This window comes from Lissotriton vulgaris, chromosome 1_1 (genome assembly GCF_964263255.1).
Source record: "Lissotriton vulgaris chromosome 1_1, aLisVul1.2, whole genome shotgun sequence".
Classification (NCBI taxonomy): domain Eukaryota; kingdom Metazoa; phylum Chordata; class Amphibia; order Caudata; family Salamandridae; genus Lissotriton; species Lissotriton vulgaris.
Window position 1 is genome coordinate 1,160,403,772 of NC_141685.1, and position 17,875 is coordinate 1,160,421,646.

General features: G+C 48.0%; 1 non-coding gene across 1 annotated transcript; it reads left to right on the plus strand.

The window, feature by feature from the left end:
- The first annotated feature begins 5,294 nt into the window (after window positions 1-5,294).
- On the plus strand, window positions 5,295-5,366 carry TRNAC-GCA (transfer RNA cysteine (anticodon GCA)). The gene has a single exon. It is a non-coding gene; the product is annotated as a tRNA-Cys (tRNA).
- The last annotated feature ends 12,509 nt before the right edge of the window (window positions 5,367-17,875 follow it).

The following is a 17,875-nucleotide window of genomic DNA, read 5'->3' on the forward strand; positions in this document are numbered from 1 at the left end:
GGGAAGTGCGGCGGCCGGTGTCAGTGGAAATGTTAGGCAGAGTGGTGCTGATGCTGCCGCGTGTGTGCAAGGATGACAGGGAGGCATGCTTGTTTGGGACACTAATGGTGTGGATGTTTGCGGGGGCCTTTCGGGTGTCGGAGCTTTTGGGCTCCAAGGCTGAGCGGGGCGTGGATTGGGCTGAGGTCCGAGTGTCCCAGTCGGAAGTGCGATTGTGGCTACGAAAGTCCAAAACAGACCAGAGGAGTGTGGGGGCCTGGGTGACCATGGTGAAAAGGGGGGAGGGCGGTGAGTGCCCGGTGCTTTGGGGCAGGAGATGGATGGCGGTGGGGGATGCGAATGGCCTGGTGTTTCGGCACGCGAATGGGAAGGGGGCGACGGGGCGTCAGCTGTTGGGAGTGTTGCGGAAGGCATTGGCGAGATTGGGAGTGGATGGGCGAAAATTTGGCACGCATTCTTTTCGGATTGGGGCGGCATCCGAGGCGCACCGTCAGGGACAGGGGAGGGGGGCCATCATGCGCTTGGGTAGGTGGACGTCTGATTGTTATCAACGCTACGTGCGCGGAGCTGACCCGGCGCGTGCGCGCGTTTTGGCATTGGGGGGACAGTGTTGATTGACATATGTTTCTCATTCCAGGTTCGGTGGCGGGACCCTCGTCCCGTGAGATGTTGATCTGGATTGTGGGTCACTCGTTTGTGAAGAGGGCGAAGCTGCAAGCGCAAGACAGCTATTTTGGGGATGGTTTGGGGTTCAATCCTGAGTTGTTCAAGGTGTTTTGGTCAGGGAGGGGGGGGATGAGATGGAAAGAGTTGGTTACCACCCTGAATGGGTTAGTGTGCGGGGGGCGGTGCCCCGACGTGTTGGTCCTCCATTTGGGGGAGAACGATTTGGTACGGGAGACAGGTTTGGTGCTGATGAGGGCAATGCGACGGGATCTGGCAGAGCTGCGCAGGTGTTGGTCGGGGTGTACGGTGGTGTGGACTGAGTTGGTCCCGCGCAGAGTATGGCGAGGAGCGGTGAAGCCGCAGGCAGTGGACAAGGCGAGGCGGAAGGTCAACGTGGAGATGGTTCGCTTTTGTCGTCATGTGGGTTTCACGCGCATATGGCACAGAGATATTAAATATGATGCGCCGGAGATGTTTAGAGGTGATGGGGTACATTTGTCCCGGATGGGAATGGATCTATACCTGTTGGAGCTTCGGGAAGTGTTGGCGAAGTTGTTGGGGGTACGACGGGAGTAAGGTGTTGGTGACGGGCAGAGAAGTGAAGGGGCGGGGGTGGGGGGGCAGGGAAAGGGGGGATGAGGTGTAACCACCTACCCCACTTTCCCTGGGTGGCGGAGTTTGGGTTGATGTTGGCCAAGTTTGGCTGGAGTTCGGGTCTTTATATTGATGTTTGGGGATTTGGGGAGCGGGAGCGGGGAAAGGGAAAACAGTTGTGGAGTTACATTAGAGGGGTTAGTTACAGTTGCAATAAGGCAGATAGGTCTGCAGGTTTTACAAGGTTTGGAGTTAAGATGTAGGGGAGAAAATGATACATGACGATGTTATGGAATTTGTATATCTGGATATGCAGGGTGGGGGGATTGTATCATGTGGGGATCGTAGGGGTGGAGGGAGACACAAACCTAAGGGGTCAGGTAACTAGATGTCTAGAGAGGTTTAGTTTTGTGAGGCGGTTGCCAGGGGTTAATACATGTGATGTGCACCTGTTTCAAATAAAGCGGCCTTTTACACACAAAATGGTAGTCGGTCTTGATTGCCCCCTTCATCCCTCCCAAGGGGGATTTGGGGGGCAGCCGAGCCTCGAGGTCTGCCCCCCGGGCAGGTTTGGGAGGGGGAAGGGGCTTCATGGGCGCGGCCATTTTGTCGCCGGATGGGCTGCCTGGGAGAGCCCAAAGGCAGCCCAAATCCTACCAATTAAGCCCAATTAACGGCTTTTATAGGTTACCCGCTTCCGCCCAGCCACCATTTTAGGTATTGTAACCTGGTGGCTGGGTGTGTAGTTCTTAGCTTGTCCCACCCTCCCACCCTTAAGTGAGGGTTTTGGGGGGGGTGGTATTTGGCGGCGGTTAATTTAGGGCAGGTGGCATTTGTTTGGGACAGGTGCGCAGGGAAAATTTTGCTGTATGGTTGTGTCGCTTGGAGCAGGTGCAGGCGGAGTTTGGGTTGATGTTGGCCAAGTTTGGCTGGAGTTCGGGTCTTTATATTGATGTTTGGGGATTTGGGGAGCGGGAGCGGGGAAAGGGAAAACAGTTGTGGAGTAACATTAGAGGGGTTAGTTACAGTTGCAATAAGGCAGATAGGTCTGCAGGTTTTACAAGGTTTGGAGTTAAGATGTAGGGGAGAAAATGATACATGACGATGTTATGGAATTTGTATATCTGGATATGCAGGGTGGGGGGATTGTATCATGTGGGGATCGTAGGGGTGGAGGGAGACACAAACCTAAGGGGTCAGGTAACTAGATGTCTAGAGAGGTTTAGTTTTGTGAGGCGGTTGCCAGGGGTTAATACATGTGATGTGCACCTGTTTCAAATAAAGCGGCCTTTTACACACAAAATGGTAGTCGGTCTTGATTGCCCCCTTCATCCCTCCCAATCGAAAACCCGGACCGGAGCGGACGGAGACGGAATAATTCAGGGGGCAGGGCCGGCTTTAGGCATGTGCAAACTGTGCACCTGCACAGGGCCGCCAAACCCCAGGGGCCGCCGCGAGGATGGATACAATATTTGCGTGGTGGCCCCTGGCTGGGATTTGGCGGCCTCCGGCTCTCGTCCCTGATTGGCAGTGGCGGTGTTTCTCACCAAGGGCGTCGGGTCTGGCAGACGTCGGAAGCCGAGGATTCGAGTCTGCGCAGACTCAACCTCATACGAAGAGAATCTCATGAGAAATCTGACTCATTTTGAAATGTGCCGCTCTGATAATTGCAAACACAAACGTAGGTAAACAAATGCACTCCAGAATCTCCACGAAACTGACCAACCATGTACTACCACTAGAGATTAGAGAAACTTGTCCAAGCAAAGCCAAAGTGTACCTGCAGCTCTCCACAGACTCCGAAGCACAGCAGTGGCATGTCGATGAATGAAACAGAAACCATTCCGTAGTCATCATCAGTCCATCCCGCGGTGACAGACACAGTTCCAGTCGGCGTGTGCCTGCATTCTGTGGAGGTGGTGGTGGACCTCACAACGTACTGGAAGAAGGAAGCCTGCCATCACTGTGTCATCAACTCCCAGGGCCTGGAGCTAACACGGACAGACTGCAGAGACGAGTTTACTCTCACTCGAGTCCCGACCCGTGACAGCTAGTCAGGAGTCGAGTCTGCACTGCAGTTCATCAGGCAGCCCAGGTAAGGCCCAGGCTGTATGCGCCATCTTTCTTGCCAGACACACATTCCTCCAGCTGACAGAGTTACTCCTGTATCAGACTGTCCCCAGCGCACACACTGCGCCAGGCCTATCTGGCAGGCACGGTTCGGGCGCCATACCAGTCTAAAAGACGCGCGGTCGTGTTCCATTCCTTCTGGGTTGCGGATGCCACGCATGCAGGTTCTAACACATCGACTCGTCGCTATATACCTTTGTTAAATTAGGCAGGTCTCTGTTAGTGCAGTGCCTGTTACTACTTTCATGACCTCATGGCGATAAATCGCTAATCGATGTATATGAATTGCCGCATTGGAGGTATTTAACGCCTTGCAGGGTTTGCAGTATTTCACCTGGCTTGTAGCTATATGAATTGTGTATGTTTCTTGTTATAGTATTCCTTTTGGATGAGTGTGCACTGCTAGTAGTTTCAAAACGCATGCATGACTGAGGGTTAATGTGCTACTGCCGAGGTCTCGAGTTATGGTTCAAGTCCCAGTCGGCCCACTGATAGAAGTGTTCGTGACGTGTCTACGCCTTCCATCCTTCATTTTATTTAAGGTTGTGGTCTGGTGCAATGCATCCGTCCGGTTGCTTGTAATAAAATGGCACAAGGCTACTGTCTCCAGCATGTCTGAGCATCGCTCGGGGCTCTTAAATGAAATGCATAGGTTTAAATTGAAATAGACTACTCCTGAGCTACTTTTCATCCTTCCAGAGGCAATGAAATGCGTAGATTCAACTGGCTTAAAAGAAGCACCTGCTATTTATAGTGTTTGAAGCGTGCATTATTAGACTTCTGCATACTGAAGATTACATCTGCACTGTAGTCAGCTCGTCTACCAGTGTCCAGAGCAGCTGACACGGTTCCACCTCTACATTTATTTCACTCACACATCTAGCCATGCACTGGCTGATGCGTCGGTGTTGTATTCGAGCCCATAGCAGGTATATGCTGTGAGCGGGAATTATGCGAGATGCTCAGATACGGTGCCTCTGTGTGCACGAGACAGGGTTTACAAATGATCCTCGAGCACTGGCAGTTAGCCCGTGTCAGGCATGCTCAGGTCGTTCACGTCTGTTTTTCTCGATGCATCCTGGTACTTTTAGTTTTCTTTATCATGCACCTTAAATTCCCCGGATGTCATTATAAATTTGTAGTCTATCCCTGAAGAGAGATTTCATTTACAGACAATCCAGCCTGTATTTGCTTGACGATCGTGGCACAAGGAGACGGTCCTTCAAATAATGCCTTCCCACTTGACCAATGCTGTGTGATCTTGGACAAAAGACTTTTCCTGTTCTACAGATCCCAGGCCTGGTTAAATCGGAGGAAGGGGGTGGAGCCAGAGAAAAGTTGGTGTGGCCTTCGACAAAGATTTGAGCACCTGCACTTCAAATCTTACAAATTAAGCACTGCTGTGGTGATTAGTGCGCTTTACAGATACTGTTTGACTGAGGCGCCGTTTTTGACAGCTGGCAGGGTTTTGTCCTGACTGCTTGTGCAGAAGCCCCCAGAGGGCCTGCGTGCCATCCCCGGCGCGGCCCCTGACTCCAGGTGCTGCTCCATGGCGTCTCGCGGAGGCAAAATAAAAAAAATCCTTTTTAAGAAGGCTTTCTGTCCGCATTCAGAAGGTGAAACGTCATCATATTCGGGGCGCGCCTTGAAGCAGGGCCACGTAGGTCAGTGGAGAAATAAAGAACAAGACCGGTGAATATAGGTCAGGCACACCAAAGAGGTGAAAGACAGGAACAGAATTGGAGGACATGTTTGTAGCTCAGTGCTAAAAACCCCCAATGGCTTGAGGATAGAGCTGAGCGGAAAAAACGAACTACAAGACGGAAATGTAAAACTAAAAGATATTGCACAGGAAGGGCCAATGAAAACAAATATATTCCTTATTGTAGAGAGATGGAACAGGCGGGGATATAGCTCAGTGGTAGAGCATTTGACTGCAGATCAAGAGGTCCCTGGTTGAAATCCGGGTGTCCCCTTCAGATTTTTTTTTCAATCCTTTTTACAATATTTTGTGCAAAGCCTAAAAAGAAGTTCGTTGATGCGAAAAAGACCAACATTAAAATAACACACGCTTTTTGGATTATGTTTCCTAGAAACGAGCAAACGATTCAAACATTTAACTTTATACTGACAAGTTGACTAAAGCTAAGGCACTTTGTCTGAGAGATACACAAGCTGAAAGAGAGAGAAACGCAGAAGGTGAAAGAGAGCGAGACACAAAGGGAGCGAAAGCGAGATCCCCAAGTGTTTGGAAGCATGTGATCACTCCCAGAAGGATGAAGAGATAAGTTGGCATTCTGTGGGTTGAAGCTGTAATGCTCAGTATAGTGAGCTCTCTCATACTATTCTTAAGTCCTAACACAAGCTTTTAAAAGTGGACGCACCCTTTTACATCACCAAAGACAGAAGTTTCTGTTTAATGTAAGACTTCCCTATTCCAATGTTTGCAAAGTTTGTGAAAGGTGTAGGTTTGCTGATTAATAGACTACGAGAAATCTAATCTAATAAACAGAAATTTAGAAAGAGGCTCGCACTGGTTCTGAAAGTAAGCGGTGAGGCTCCCAGTCTACAGCAAGAGATTGTGAAATGTCCACCTTTCCCCTTTAAGACTAACAGCCTTATTCATGAAGGCTAAATCGGCTCGCAAAGGGCCGGATTCTGAGAATCCGGCCCTTTGCGAGTGCGATTTTTGCATTTGGGATTCAGCATCCCAAATGCAAAAATCGCTAATTGCGATGTCGCAAATGAGCGAGGAATTACATTTAAGGAATCTCTATTAGAGATTCCTTAAATGCAATTCAACATCCAATTTAAATTAGCGAATTCGCAATTTCTTCACGCAATTTACCGCGAGGTCAGACCTCGCGGTAAATTGCGATAACTCAGAAAAATGCATTTAAATGCATTTTTCTGTGTTGCATGTTACACACACACATGTCCTTTGGACATGTGTGTGTGCAACACCTGTGTGAAATTTCATTTGAGGGGTGCTACAGGGTGTCCTGTGGACACCCCTGGCACCCTTCAAATCGCAATCTTATTTGCGATTAGCTTATGTGCTAATCGCAAATAAGGAATACTCCCCATTCATTCCTATGGGCCTTTTGGCCCATAGGAATGAATGGCGAGTTATTCCTTATTTGCGATTAGCAATTTGCTAATCGCAAATAAGGAATCAGTAGGAATCGCATTTTATTATGCGATTCCTACATGATTACCGTTTTGCGAGTCCTTAATAGCGAATCGCTATGATTCGCTATTAGGGGCTCGCAAAACGGCCCCTTCATGAATAAGGCTGTAAGTTACATTCCCTGGATCTAGAGCAGGTTCAAAGCATGGTGAAGAATGCTCTGTGTATTCCGATCAGTGACAGCCACGTGACAGTGGGAGGTGGGTACCAACATCAATGACCAGTGTAAGGCCTTCCGTAGAGCACCACTAAGGTTTGGGAATATTTCCTTTGCGCCCCTTCACAACCTTTGGATTTTTGTTGAACATTTATGTGACAAGTGTGCTGTAAAAGCCACAATTTGGTGATTTTTTTTCTCAGTGTGAACCCTCTTCCCCAATGGAACGGTGAGAGTCTGACTCTGTCTCTGAGACGAGACTGCTCACAAAATATTTATAATGTAATCGCCTGTCTTTCCAGTTGAGCTGCCTAGTTATGTGAGTTGAAAATTGAAGGCTTTTTATCAGTTTAGACTCGGGTGCACTGCCTGTTCATGCGCACAACGGTTTCAAAATGATAATATTACAGGTGCCTCAGATGCGCAGCGTAGTCAATACTGAATGGTTTGTCTGCATTATGCATGTTCACGACACACGTGTGTATGCACATTTGAGTGTGTGCCTGTGCATAACCGAGAACTCACGAATGCATGCGTCTGTGTGCTCCTCAACGTGTGTGTGTGTGTGTTCCTGTTGTGCGTGAGTGCATGTGTGCGTGCATGCACATTTGTGCGTTCGTGAGCACGCGAATGTGTGGTTATTTGCGTGAGTGTTTGTTTCTGGCTGCCTTTTATATGCACTAGCCGTGCTTGTTGAGTTGAAGGGTGACATACGAGCAGCGAGATACGCCTTGGTTAATGGCAAAGTTCCCGGGGCCCCCACCTACGCTCCCTGCACAGGGCCACCATGAGCCTAGAGCCGGCCCTGCAGGGGGGGAGCAGGCATCATACACGATACATATATCGATGCGGTGTATATGTTAAAGGGAATGGGCACAGATGGTAAAAGTAGCAGCAATAGAATATTAGCGAGCCAAATGCTAGAAGTATATGCACAACACTAATTCCAGAGTTTCTAGGCATCAGATATTTCAAGCGGATGGGCGTAGTGCTACAAAATTGCATTCTCCCATGGGCAGCACTCATTCAGACCCGATTTCAAAGAATCCAAAAAGTATATCCAAAACACCTCCCGTTTCTTTCTCAGTAGTGTGGTGTCTTTGCCAGGGATGTTCCGGATTTTTTCGAGAATAGACCATTTAAGGTCACTCTCTGAGTGCTTGGCCGATATCCAATGTGCTACAAGTGGGGACCCGCTTTTTACATTCCGAATATTGGACTTGTGTTCCCCAATTCGAATACGGCACTCGCGCCTCTCCAACATAGAACTGTCCGCAGGGTCACATGATGATATATATTATGTTGGTGGTTCGGCAATTTACCATACCTTGAGAAAGGACTGTCAACAATTCAAGAGCATGTTTTAGCTTACTCTCTGAATATCTCATTGTTCATATGACTGAGCTTTAAATGATTTAAAGAAACTACGTAAGTTGAATTACTTAATACTTCCGGGTTGTATACTTTTTACCTACTACATCATCCTCATCCTATTGAAGACGACCAATGGGACAGAATGGTCTGACATTCTTGATGATGTTAAGTGGTGTCACTCTAGAAACCTTTGGAGTATAATTGTTCAGATCTTGGAACTGGGTGTACAGCATGTTTGTTATGTTATCGTTATGTTATGTTATCGGATTCTTCTATAGCGCAACGGCTACTCCAGAAGGAGTGTCCCGGCGCTTTGGCGAAGAAGTCCTTAGGGAATGGCGACATAACTGCAAAACATAAGGAAAGGCGGGGGCTATCTGGTATCACCACCACAGTCAGCTGTGATCAGCTTGACTGTGGTGGGACTGACAGCTTAGACATCTGAGGATAACACAAACTGTGGCACAATACTGGGATCTGCTGCTGGCTGGTGTGCTAGTGCAGTTGAACCTTTTCAGCTGAAGGGTTTGCGTCATACTGCTATATTCTGGTGTTACAGCAGCCGACAGACAGATTACTGTCTTTAATGAACAGGAACTGGTTACTTGGAACTTACTGAACTGTCTTATGGTTTGTATGAGGTTCAACTGATTTCCTATTGATACATATTCTATAGATGCCCAAAATCTCCCTTGACTGATGAAGATTGTTCCTCCGTCATCTTTGGATCACACAGAGTGTGATATTCCTTTATTAAACTTTTTATTAGTTTAAATTTAGGATTCATTTGTGTTTCATGTAATCTTCTTTACCCTTGAAGGAATTGCTAACCCTTCTGTACCGCCGGTCTTGGTGTCTTGGTAATTCAGAACGAATGCTGGATAAGGAACTAGTTAAGCAGTCCTGGTGGTGGGGAGGGAAGGGGGGTAGAGAGTCTTAGCATTCATTTTGTTCTTAATTCTGTCTGGGAAACGTTATCTCTATATGTCATGAATGGTACGAGGACAATGGGACCAGGAGAAATGAAGATTACCAGTAAGTAATAAGGCATTCTTACCTAATATCTTCCAAGTTCCCACTTTGTTCCTAGTGTCTGGAACCAATTAATGTAGTGTAATCTTGAAAGAATGATAATAAATACATAATGTTGAATTTAAAAAAATGGATGTTCCTACCTCTAGGACCCACCTGCATTGCCCAGTAGCAAATAAACACTTAAAGTGACGGGGATTAGGGAGAGCAACATAAAACCAAAACACATCATTCCTTAAAAGACTCTCAAACAACATCCATAGAAAATAAATGATCGAATATGTCCTGAGGAGCGCCAGCAAAAGTCTCTGAAAAACAAACAATTTTCTTGTGCTCTCAATCACTGAGTTTTAGCAGGATAAACATCCATTAATAGTCTTTTCCTTCTCTTGCAGATTGCACATATCAAAATCCACTAAGTTCATGGGATCCCAATGCAGGAGGCTGAGCGTATATACCAAATTAGAAGATCAGTCAGCTGTTGGTAATCTCTTTTTGCACCCTTTTGTTGACACGGGCACAATGAAGAAAGAATACTTTCCAAATTGAAAGAGCACCAAGCAAATCATCAAAGTGCAGGTGCAGCCATTGAAGACCGGTGGGTATCCCTCCAGAGATCGCTGAAAAACAGCAGCATGACCGATTATATGAAATTTTGCGTATTGTTTAAAATAGTGATTGTGAGTGTTTCATGTGACAAGTGACGTGAGAGAATTCAAGACAAAGGAAAGTAAGCGGTATGGGTTAGGCAGGGTTGGATTGGGATCATAATTTGGCCCAAGCACTGATGAAAAAAGTGGCCCACATTCACGGGTGTGGCCCACATTAGCGGTCGTGCCCTTTCATGAAACAGACAAGGAATGTAAGTAGGAGGATATTGTTCTGGAGAAGGACACAAGGCCAAGGTGACAATGTCCTACAAGCTGAGCACCTGAAAATCAGCCAGACCCCTTTCTATTACCAAATGATTCCCAGTCCTCCAGTGCAGGAGCATCTGAAAACAGCGAGGCCCCTTTCTCTTAAAAAATTATTCCCCAGCCCTTGAGCGCAGGAGCACCTGAAAACAGCAAGGCCCCTTTCTATTTAAAAATTAATCCCCAGTCCTCCAGCGCAGGAGCACCTAAAAACAGCGAGGCCCCTTTCTCTTAAAAAATGATTCCCCAGCCCTTGAGCGCAGGAGCACCAGAAAATAGTGAGTCCCCTTTCTATTAAAAAATTATTCCCCAGCCCTCCAGCGCAGGAGCATCTGAAAACAGCGAGGGCCCTTTCTATTAAAAAATCATTCCCCGGCCCTCCAGCGCAGGAGCACCTGAAAACAGCGAGGCCCCTTTCTCTTAAGAAAGAATTCCCCAGCCCTTCAGCGCAGGGGCACCTGAAAACAGCGAGGCCTCTTTCTATTAAAAAAAATATTTCCCAGCCCTCCAGCACAGGAGCACCTGAAAACAGCGAAGCCCCAGCTATTTGTAAATTACTCAGCCCTCCCCAGTCCTTCAGTGCCTCAGGACAATGGAGTGGCACGAGAGGGGATAAAGTGAAAAAAACTGCTGCTGGGCCATCCATGGGAGTGGGGGGGAGACTAAGGTGAAGATGATGCGAGTGCCCAACATCACCTTGCCCCCATTCTTCCTCACCCACTATGCCCTGAATGAGAAGGGCTGTGGGTGAGGTGTTAATGCAAACACTGTTTCTGGGCTGTGTGGGCCCCAGGGGGGCCTAGGTGAAAATGTGTCATAGGCCTGAGCAATACCTGGCCCCGTGGGATGCCGATTCTGGCACATAATCACCCCTCCCCAGCCCACCATCAGCATGATTGCTTGGCAGGGCAGGGGGTCAAGGAGAGGCCACAGCTGATCATCGCTGAACAGCTGGCCGCACAGCGAAGCTGCTTTCCTATACCTATCAGTGCTCTCTGTGGGCTGGGCAAGGGGAAAAACGGCCCACAGAGAGCACTGAGACACGGGCCCTTCGGCCCATGCCCGAGTGCCCGCAGTGCCAATCCGCCCCTGGGGTTAGGTAGGGAGCTGAAGGGAGAATACCACTGAAGGACAACTTTGCAGCTGATCAGTATCTGGTAAGCATCGGCAACCTTGGGTTCTCTGCCACTGCTACATTTTTGCACCGAGGCAAAACAGGATACTCTTTTACCTGTAAAGACGAAACTTAAGATGGAACCATTGTACAATGCAAAAGGCCCAATCACTCTATGGGGCCAATTAGTATGTCGGGCAGATTGCCACCGCCCGCATGGCCGAGGCGATCTGGCTGACATTTCCTCCCGCCCGCATGCAAATCCCCCCGCCATATTACTATGGTGGGGGGGCCCCCTGCGGATGGAAAGACCGTCCGCTGGTTTTCCACCCGGTCGATGAGTCGACCGGTTTGAAAAGCTGTTAATATGGTGGCGGTGTCTGGTAGACACCGCCATCCTTATTAAGATACATGCAGGGTTTTGCCTTTCCGTGGCGGCAACCCGCGACAGAAAGGCATGCAGTCTTCAACATTGAGGACCGTAGCGGGCCCCCAGGGATTCTGGGGGGTGGGGGTTGCACATGGGGGGTAACTATAGTACCCCCTGCATTTCAATGTACAACGTGGCAGGCACCGAGCGGTGCCTGTCACGTTGTGTATTGAAATGCACAACATGCATTTTTGGCATTGCGGCAGGTGGTGCTTTCAGCACCGCCCGCTGCAATGTTAAAAATGCGGGATGCGCCCGCCAGTGTGGCGGGCACATCCTAATTGGAGTTGCAGGACCGCCGCATGCATTGCGGGCGGTCCCATTTCCCGAGGCTATGGCGGGCCCGCCATACTAATGAGCCCCTTAGTGTCCAGAATGTTCGTCGTGGGATGAAAATACAATATGTTAACATATTTCCCTAAAAAGATATATTCTTTCAGAAAACCTATACAAACAACAGAACAGGAATTGAACCCTTGTAGGTTTTCCTGTGCAGTAATCCAAAAGACAGGCATAGAAAATAATTTTTAAAACTACCCAATGAGGTGTACAAATCATCCTTCAGGAGGGTCTTTAACTCGCAACTGTTAACATAGGAGAAATACTTGAAACCAAAAATAATTAACAATTTCCAAAGAAAACAAATGTAAGTTAACAAAAATCATGTTCATCCCGTGGAACATCGACTGAATATCTATATCAAGTGAAGAAGCGACATCACACACCAGAAAAAAAAAATCTTAAACTACAGGGCGCAGAGAAGGAAAGAAGGATCTGCTTCTTATGGTTACCCCAACTATTTGCTTGATGTTACACTGTATGACTAGTCTGACTGGGATCCTGCCAATCAGGACCCCAGTCTATCTGCTTTCTCCTTAAACTGTTATGCCATGTACTTTGGTACACTCCAGATTGGATACTGGGGTACCCTTATAAGTCCCTAGTATACGGTACACATGTACCCAGGGCATAATTACACCAGAGGGCTCCCCTGAGCAAAAGCATGTATTATGCTACCCATGAGAGGCCATGCAAAATAGAACTACAGGTCTGCCATTGCAGCCGGTGTAAGCTGGTGCTTGCACCACTTAGTTTAGATATAGGTTCACTATATCTATGGGTCACTTCACTTAAAACTTATAAGTTACCCCTATAGCAGGCCTTAACAATCCTGAAGGCAGGGTGCTGGGTTTTACATTAGAGGGTACCCCTACATGAGCAGAGCCCCTCTGCAGTCTTCGGAGAACATTCTCCCGAGTTGTCTGTGACTCAGTTAGACATATAGGTAGAGGTGCATTATAACCTCGCGGTAAATCCTATCTCGAAAACGGCTCAAACAAAACATATTGTGTTTGGTATCAAACACCTTGGAATTATACCTCCAACCGGTAACTGGTGTGAGACGTATGATTCCACCCTTCTGAAGCGAGCTATGTGGGATCACTGGTCTTCCGGTGCCAGGCTTCTTGACCTGGACAGCACAAAATGGATGCTTCCAACCAGAGACACATTTCTGCCCTCCTGCTGCTGAACTAAGCTCGAGCAGAGGAAGGCAGCACATTAGGCATCCTGTCACAGTGGGCTGTGACCACCTCTCAGACAGAATTTAGTGTACTGGGGCTGGGTGGGTGCACCTCCAAAGTGCCTGAATGTCTGCATCTGGGGCACACTTGGTGTCCCTGTGCATCGTCGAACTCAAACCAGTTCTGGGAGCCTTTGGCTCCTGCTCTGGCACCTAAACTGGACAAACGACATGGGAGTAACCTCCCCCCTGTCCTAACCCTCCCCTAGGAGGGTCTCCTGAATCTATCCAACCCTCTCCCATGGGTACATAGGGCTTACCTGGCTGTAGGACTCAAGATTTTATGTGGACAAGATTCTGAAACAAGAAACCACTGACTTTCGACCGTCTTGACACTCTGGACTTTGCTGGACTTTGACTGTGCCCGACTTCATCTACTTCCCCTTCCAAAACATCGTCTGTGCCCTTGCACCATACAGGCTCCATGAAGGACCTGTGGAGCACTAAGGACAAGTGAAGAATTCCCCTTGGGGTGGAGGAGTCACTCCCCTGCATTCGCAGGCACAATAATGCAACTGACAGGCCTGCTGATCCTGAACTCCTGCGGACACCAAAGACTACAGCAGCACAGGAGATGGGTTCCGAAGTTCCTTGAGGTCGAGCTGCCCTCTCACCTAGTTTGAGGCCAGTATCTCGTGTGGGCCACATAACCCGAACCCCTGTGTACTGTGTACTTTTACAAGTGTATACGCTTGTTGGCGATCCCTGAGCTTGTGCATTGGACTCCGTGTAGTCCTGATCCAGAGCAGTATTTCCACAAAAGACCTCTGGCCTCCTAGCATAGAGTGCATCATGGGCTGGTATAATAAATACAGGTATGGCCTGTATTTATTAATATAACAGTCTCTACTACTCTCTACATGAGACTAGGGCACAAAGCACACAATACTAAATCAATAGAACATTCTTAAATAGCAAAATACACAGTGGGCTCAGGGGGGGACTGAATCATGTACTAAAAAAATGATATAACAACAATGACTTGACTAGAGCCTAGAGCACGTAGAATCGCTGGGACCCCAAGGAACCCCCCAGAGGAGTGACACAGGGATCAAGGTGAGGAAACACAGACAAGTGCTCCGTCCAACTCTATGGGAAAGTTACGGTTGGAAATTTACAAGTTAAAGACACTTCTAAGAGAACTTCGAGCAAACTCTTTAAAACTTAGAAGGTTCTAAGGCCAACCCACCAGTGATTACCAAAGTACCCGTGTTACCTATTCCAGAGGAGCTGGGTGCAAAGGGGTCAGGTGGTGTTGGAAACCTTCGTCATTTTCAATGGAGAGCTGCAAAGAAGTCCTGCTGCCATGAGGGTGAGAATGTCCGGTGGAATCCAAGCCTTGATTTGAGATGAAAAGAACCTGAAAGCAGAAGGGACAGAGTCCGGGTCACTTCAGGTGACCAGGGGCTCGGTTGTCGAATGCCCACCGATGTTGAGTACTTCAGGAGTAAAGAAGGGTTGCTTGACTCTGCAGCCACAGGGACCAGGAGATGTCGAGGATGACCAAAGTCCTGAGGGGAGCTGTGCCACAAAGGATGTCGAGAGCTGAGGGGTCGATATCCTGCTGGAGCACCAACAAGCCTTGGCAACTGCAACCCATGGCGTCAGAGGTAACAAGTTACGGTGAGGACCAGCAAGGTCCAGGGGGCTCTCCAAGCAACAGTGAGTCAGGGCACATCTAGAGCAACCAGGTAAGCCCAAGAATTAACGAGGTGACCCTGTAAATGTAAATGTATTGCGATTTATATAGCGCACGTATCACCCGAAGGCATCAAGGCGCTTGCCTTGGGAACCCGTCCTGGTATTCCCCTGTGAGATAACCCCAGCAGGGTATCTACAAGGTGAAAGCCAGGCATCCCGCCACGAGGGGCCGTAGTGGAGATTAAGCAAGCTATTGCCCAGAGTCGCAGAGTGTGAACCCGTGAGTCAAGTAGGCACCGGAACGAGAATTATCGAGTCCGTGGAATTTTTGAGCGCAAGACCCGCCGAGGCGGGGAATTGAACCCTGTTCCAGGACCGATCTCAGCTTCCAGGTCTGCCGCCTCTAACCCCTGAGCCACACTTCTCCACACCTCAGCAGGACCAAAAGGCCAACGGACCAGGGATCACGAGGAGACTTCAAGCAAGCTAGCTAAGTACCAGCCCATAGGACACTCATGGAGTGCAGATCAGAAATCTTCAGTGCAAATACTGCTCGGGTCAGTACTACATGGAGTTCAAAGCACAGCCACAGGAATTATCACTAAGCATATGCAACTGTAATTGTAAAAGGTGTACAGGGGTTCGGGTTGCACGGTCCCCACAAGGCATACTGGTCTCAGAATCGCTGAGAGGGCAGACCAACCACAGGGACTTTCGGAAACCCACCTCCTTGCTGAAATCTTTGGAGTCCTCCAAGCTCCGGAGAAGCAAACTGGTCAGATGTGTTTATGTGCCTGCTTTTGCAGGGGAGTAACTCCTTTACTCCATGGGAGATTCTTCAGTTGTCTAGCATCATGCAGGCAGTCGAAGTACTTGGGTTCTTCTTAGCAGAAACGTGTCCAGGTAAAATCTAAAGTCATGTAGCCAGGTAACCCACTTTATACCCCTCGGAAGGGGTTGGAAAGATTCTGTGGACCCTCCTAGGGTAGGGGCAGGACAGAAAGGGGGCTACACCCATGTCCTTTGTCCAGTTTTGCACCAGAGCAGGAGCAAATGGCTCCTAGATATGGTTTGAGCTGGACTGTGCACAGGGACACCAAATGTGCCCCCAGTGCAGACTTTCTGGCACTCTAAGAGTGCACCCACCAAGCCCCAATATGCTAAATCCTGTCTGGCAGGGGGTTACACCTCCCTGTGACAGTATGCCTATTGTCATGCCTTCCTCTTCATGAGCTTGGCTCAGCAACAGGAGAGCAGAATCGGGTCTGTGGCTGGCAGCATCCATTTTGTGCTGCCCAGGTCGAGAATGATGGTACCGGGTATACCGGTAACCCACATATGTCCCTTTGGAAGGGTGGAATCATACCTCCCACGCTAGTTACTGGCTTGCAGGTATGATTCCAAGGTGTTTCACACCAAATGTTTCTAAGCAGCTGTATTAAATGTAGCATTTACCGCAAGGTTATAATGGACTTAAACATTTATGTCTGGCTGCATCACAGACAACCCCGGAGAATGGTATTCGAAGGCTGCAGAGGGACTCTGCTCATGCAGGGGCACCCTCTCACATAAAACCCAGCACCCTGCCTTCTGGATTGTTAAGGCCTGCCTAAGGGGTGACTGATAGGTATTTAAGTATAGTGATTTAAATAGATATAGTGAACCTATATCTTACGTAAGTGGTGCAAGCACCAGCTTACACAATCTGCTGTAGCAGGCTGGTTGTGTCAATTTCGATGGCCTCCCAGTGGTGGCACAATACATGCTTCAGTCCATGGGAGACCTCTGGGGTACCTATGCCCTGGGTACATGGTGTACCATATACTAGGGACTGATAAGGGTACCCCAGTATCCAATCTGGAGTGTACCTAAAGTACATGCATATCAATTTAAAGGAGAAAGCAGATAGACTGGGGTCCTGGATAGCAGGATCCCAGTCAGGCTAGGTCGAAAACAGTGTGGCATCAGCATAAAGTGGGGGTAACCACAGAAGCAGATACTACTTTCCTGCAGTCTCTACCTCAAAAAGTCTTAACCTGTTGTCCAGAGACACCTAGTGGTCCATGGCCCCTGCTCAGAAAATTAATTATTATTAAGAGAGTAATAAAGAAGCAGAATGTAAAAGTTACATTTTCAAAATGCTCCATAAAAGTGAAAGTATTTGAAATTAAAGGATAAATATTTAGTTGGTGTCCTCAGATTGCTTTATGGGAGCAGTGTAAATGCATCAAACTGTATATAGTATATAGGATGTGTGGTCTAAGGTGAATATAGAAAAGCCCCAATCTTCCTGTTAAAATGAAAATGTTGATTTTTAAAATTTGTTTGTGAAATAATTAAATATTTTATCATTTGAGTATTTGTTTGTTTGATGAATGCTTGTTTCTGTATTTTTCTGTATTGTTTCGCGATTCAAATAATGTGAAATTGCTTATGTCACGGCCCTGGCGTCCATAAATGACTCGTGAGTGGTGGGGGAAGGGCGGGTCCTTGGATTCCAATGATGATTCAGTGGGGGTCCCTTGATTCCAACAGTGATTATGTGGTGGTCCACAGAAGTCCAAAGATAACACTTTTAAGGCGCAAGGGGCACACTAGCCAGAGCTACTCCACTTATCTAAGACACTTGAATAGCATTACAGAGCCATGTGCGCACCTCCGGAAGTTCAAGCTCCATAAGCCTCATGCATTATGCATGTTTGTGAGCTTTTCCTTAGGCAACCATACCACTGTTGGCTCATGCGCCTGGAAAACAAACAATAGAATCACAGCTGCATGGACGGGAAGGTCTTTTTCCGTGGAAGCACACAACTTCTGCCCAATAAAAACATGAAGTCCTGTTTACAAACATGGTGGCGAGCTCCTCTCTGTAGTACTACTGAAAGCGCTTTTTTAGGCTGCACTATCAAGCCAGATGTAAAAACTGAGCAAGTGGAATAACGACTTCAAAGTTGGCTCAACATTATCTTCGACTTGTAGAAAAGCCAGTCTTACTGCTAAAGGATGATGGTTTAGTCCTGAACATCAGGGTCCATTACAGAAAAACTAACA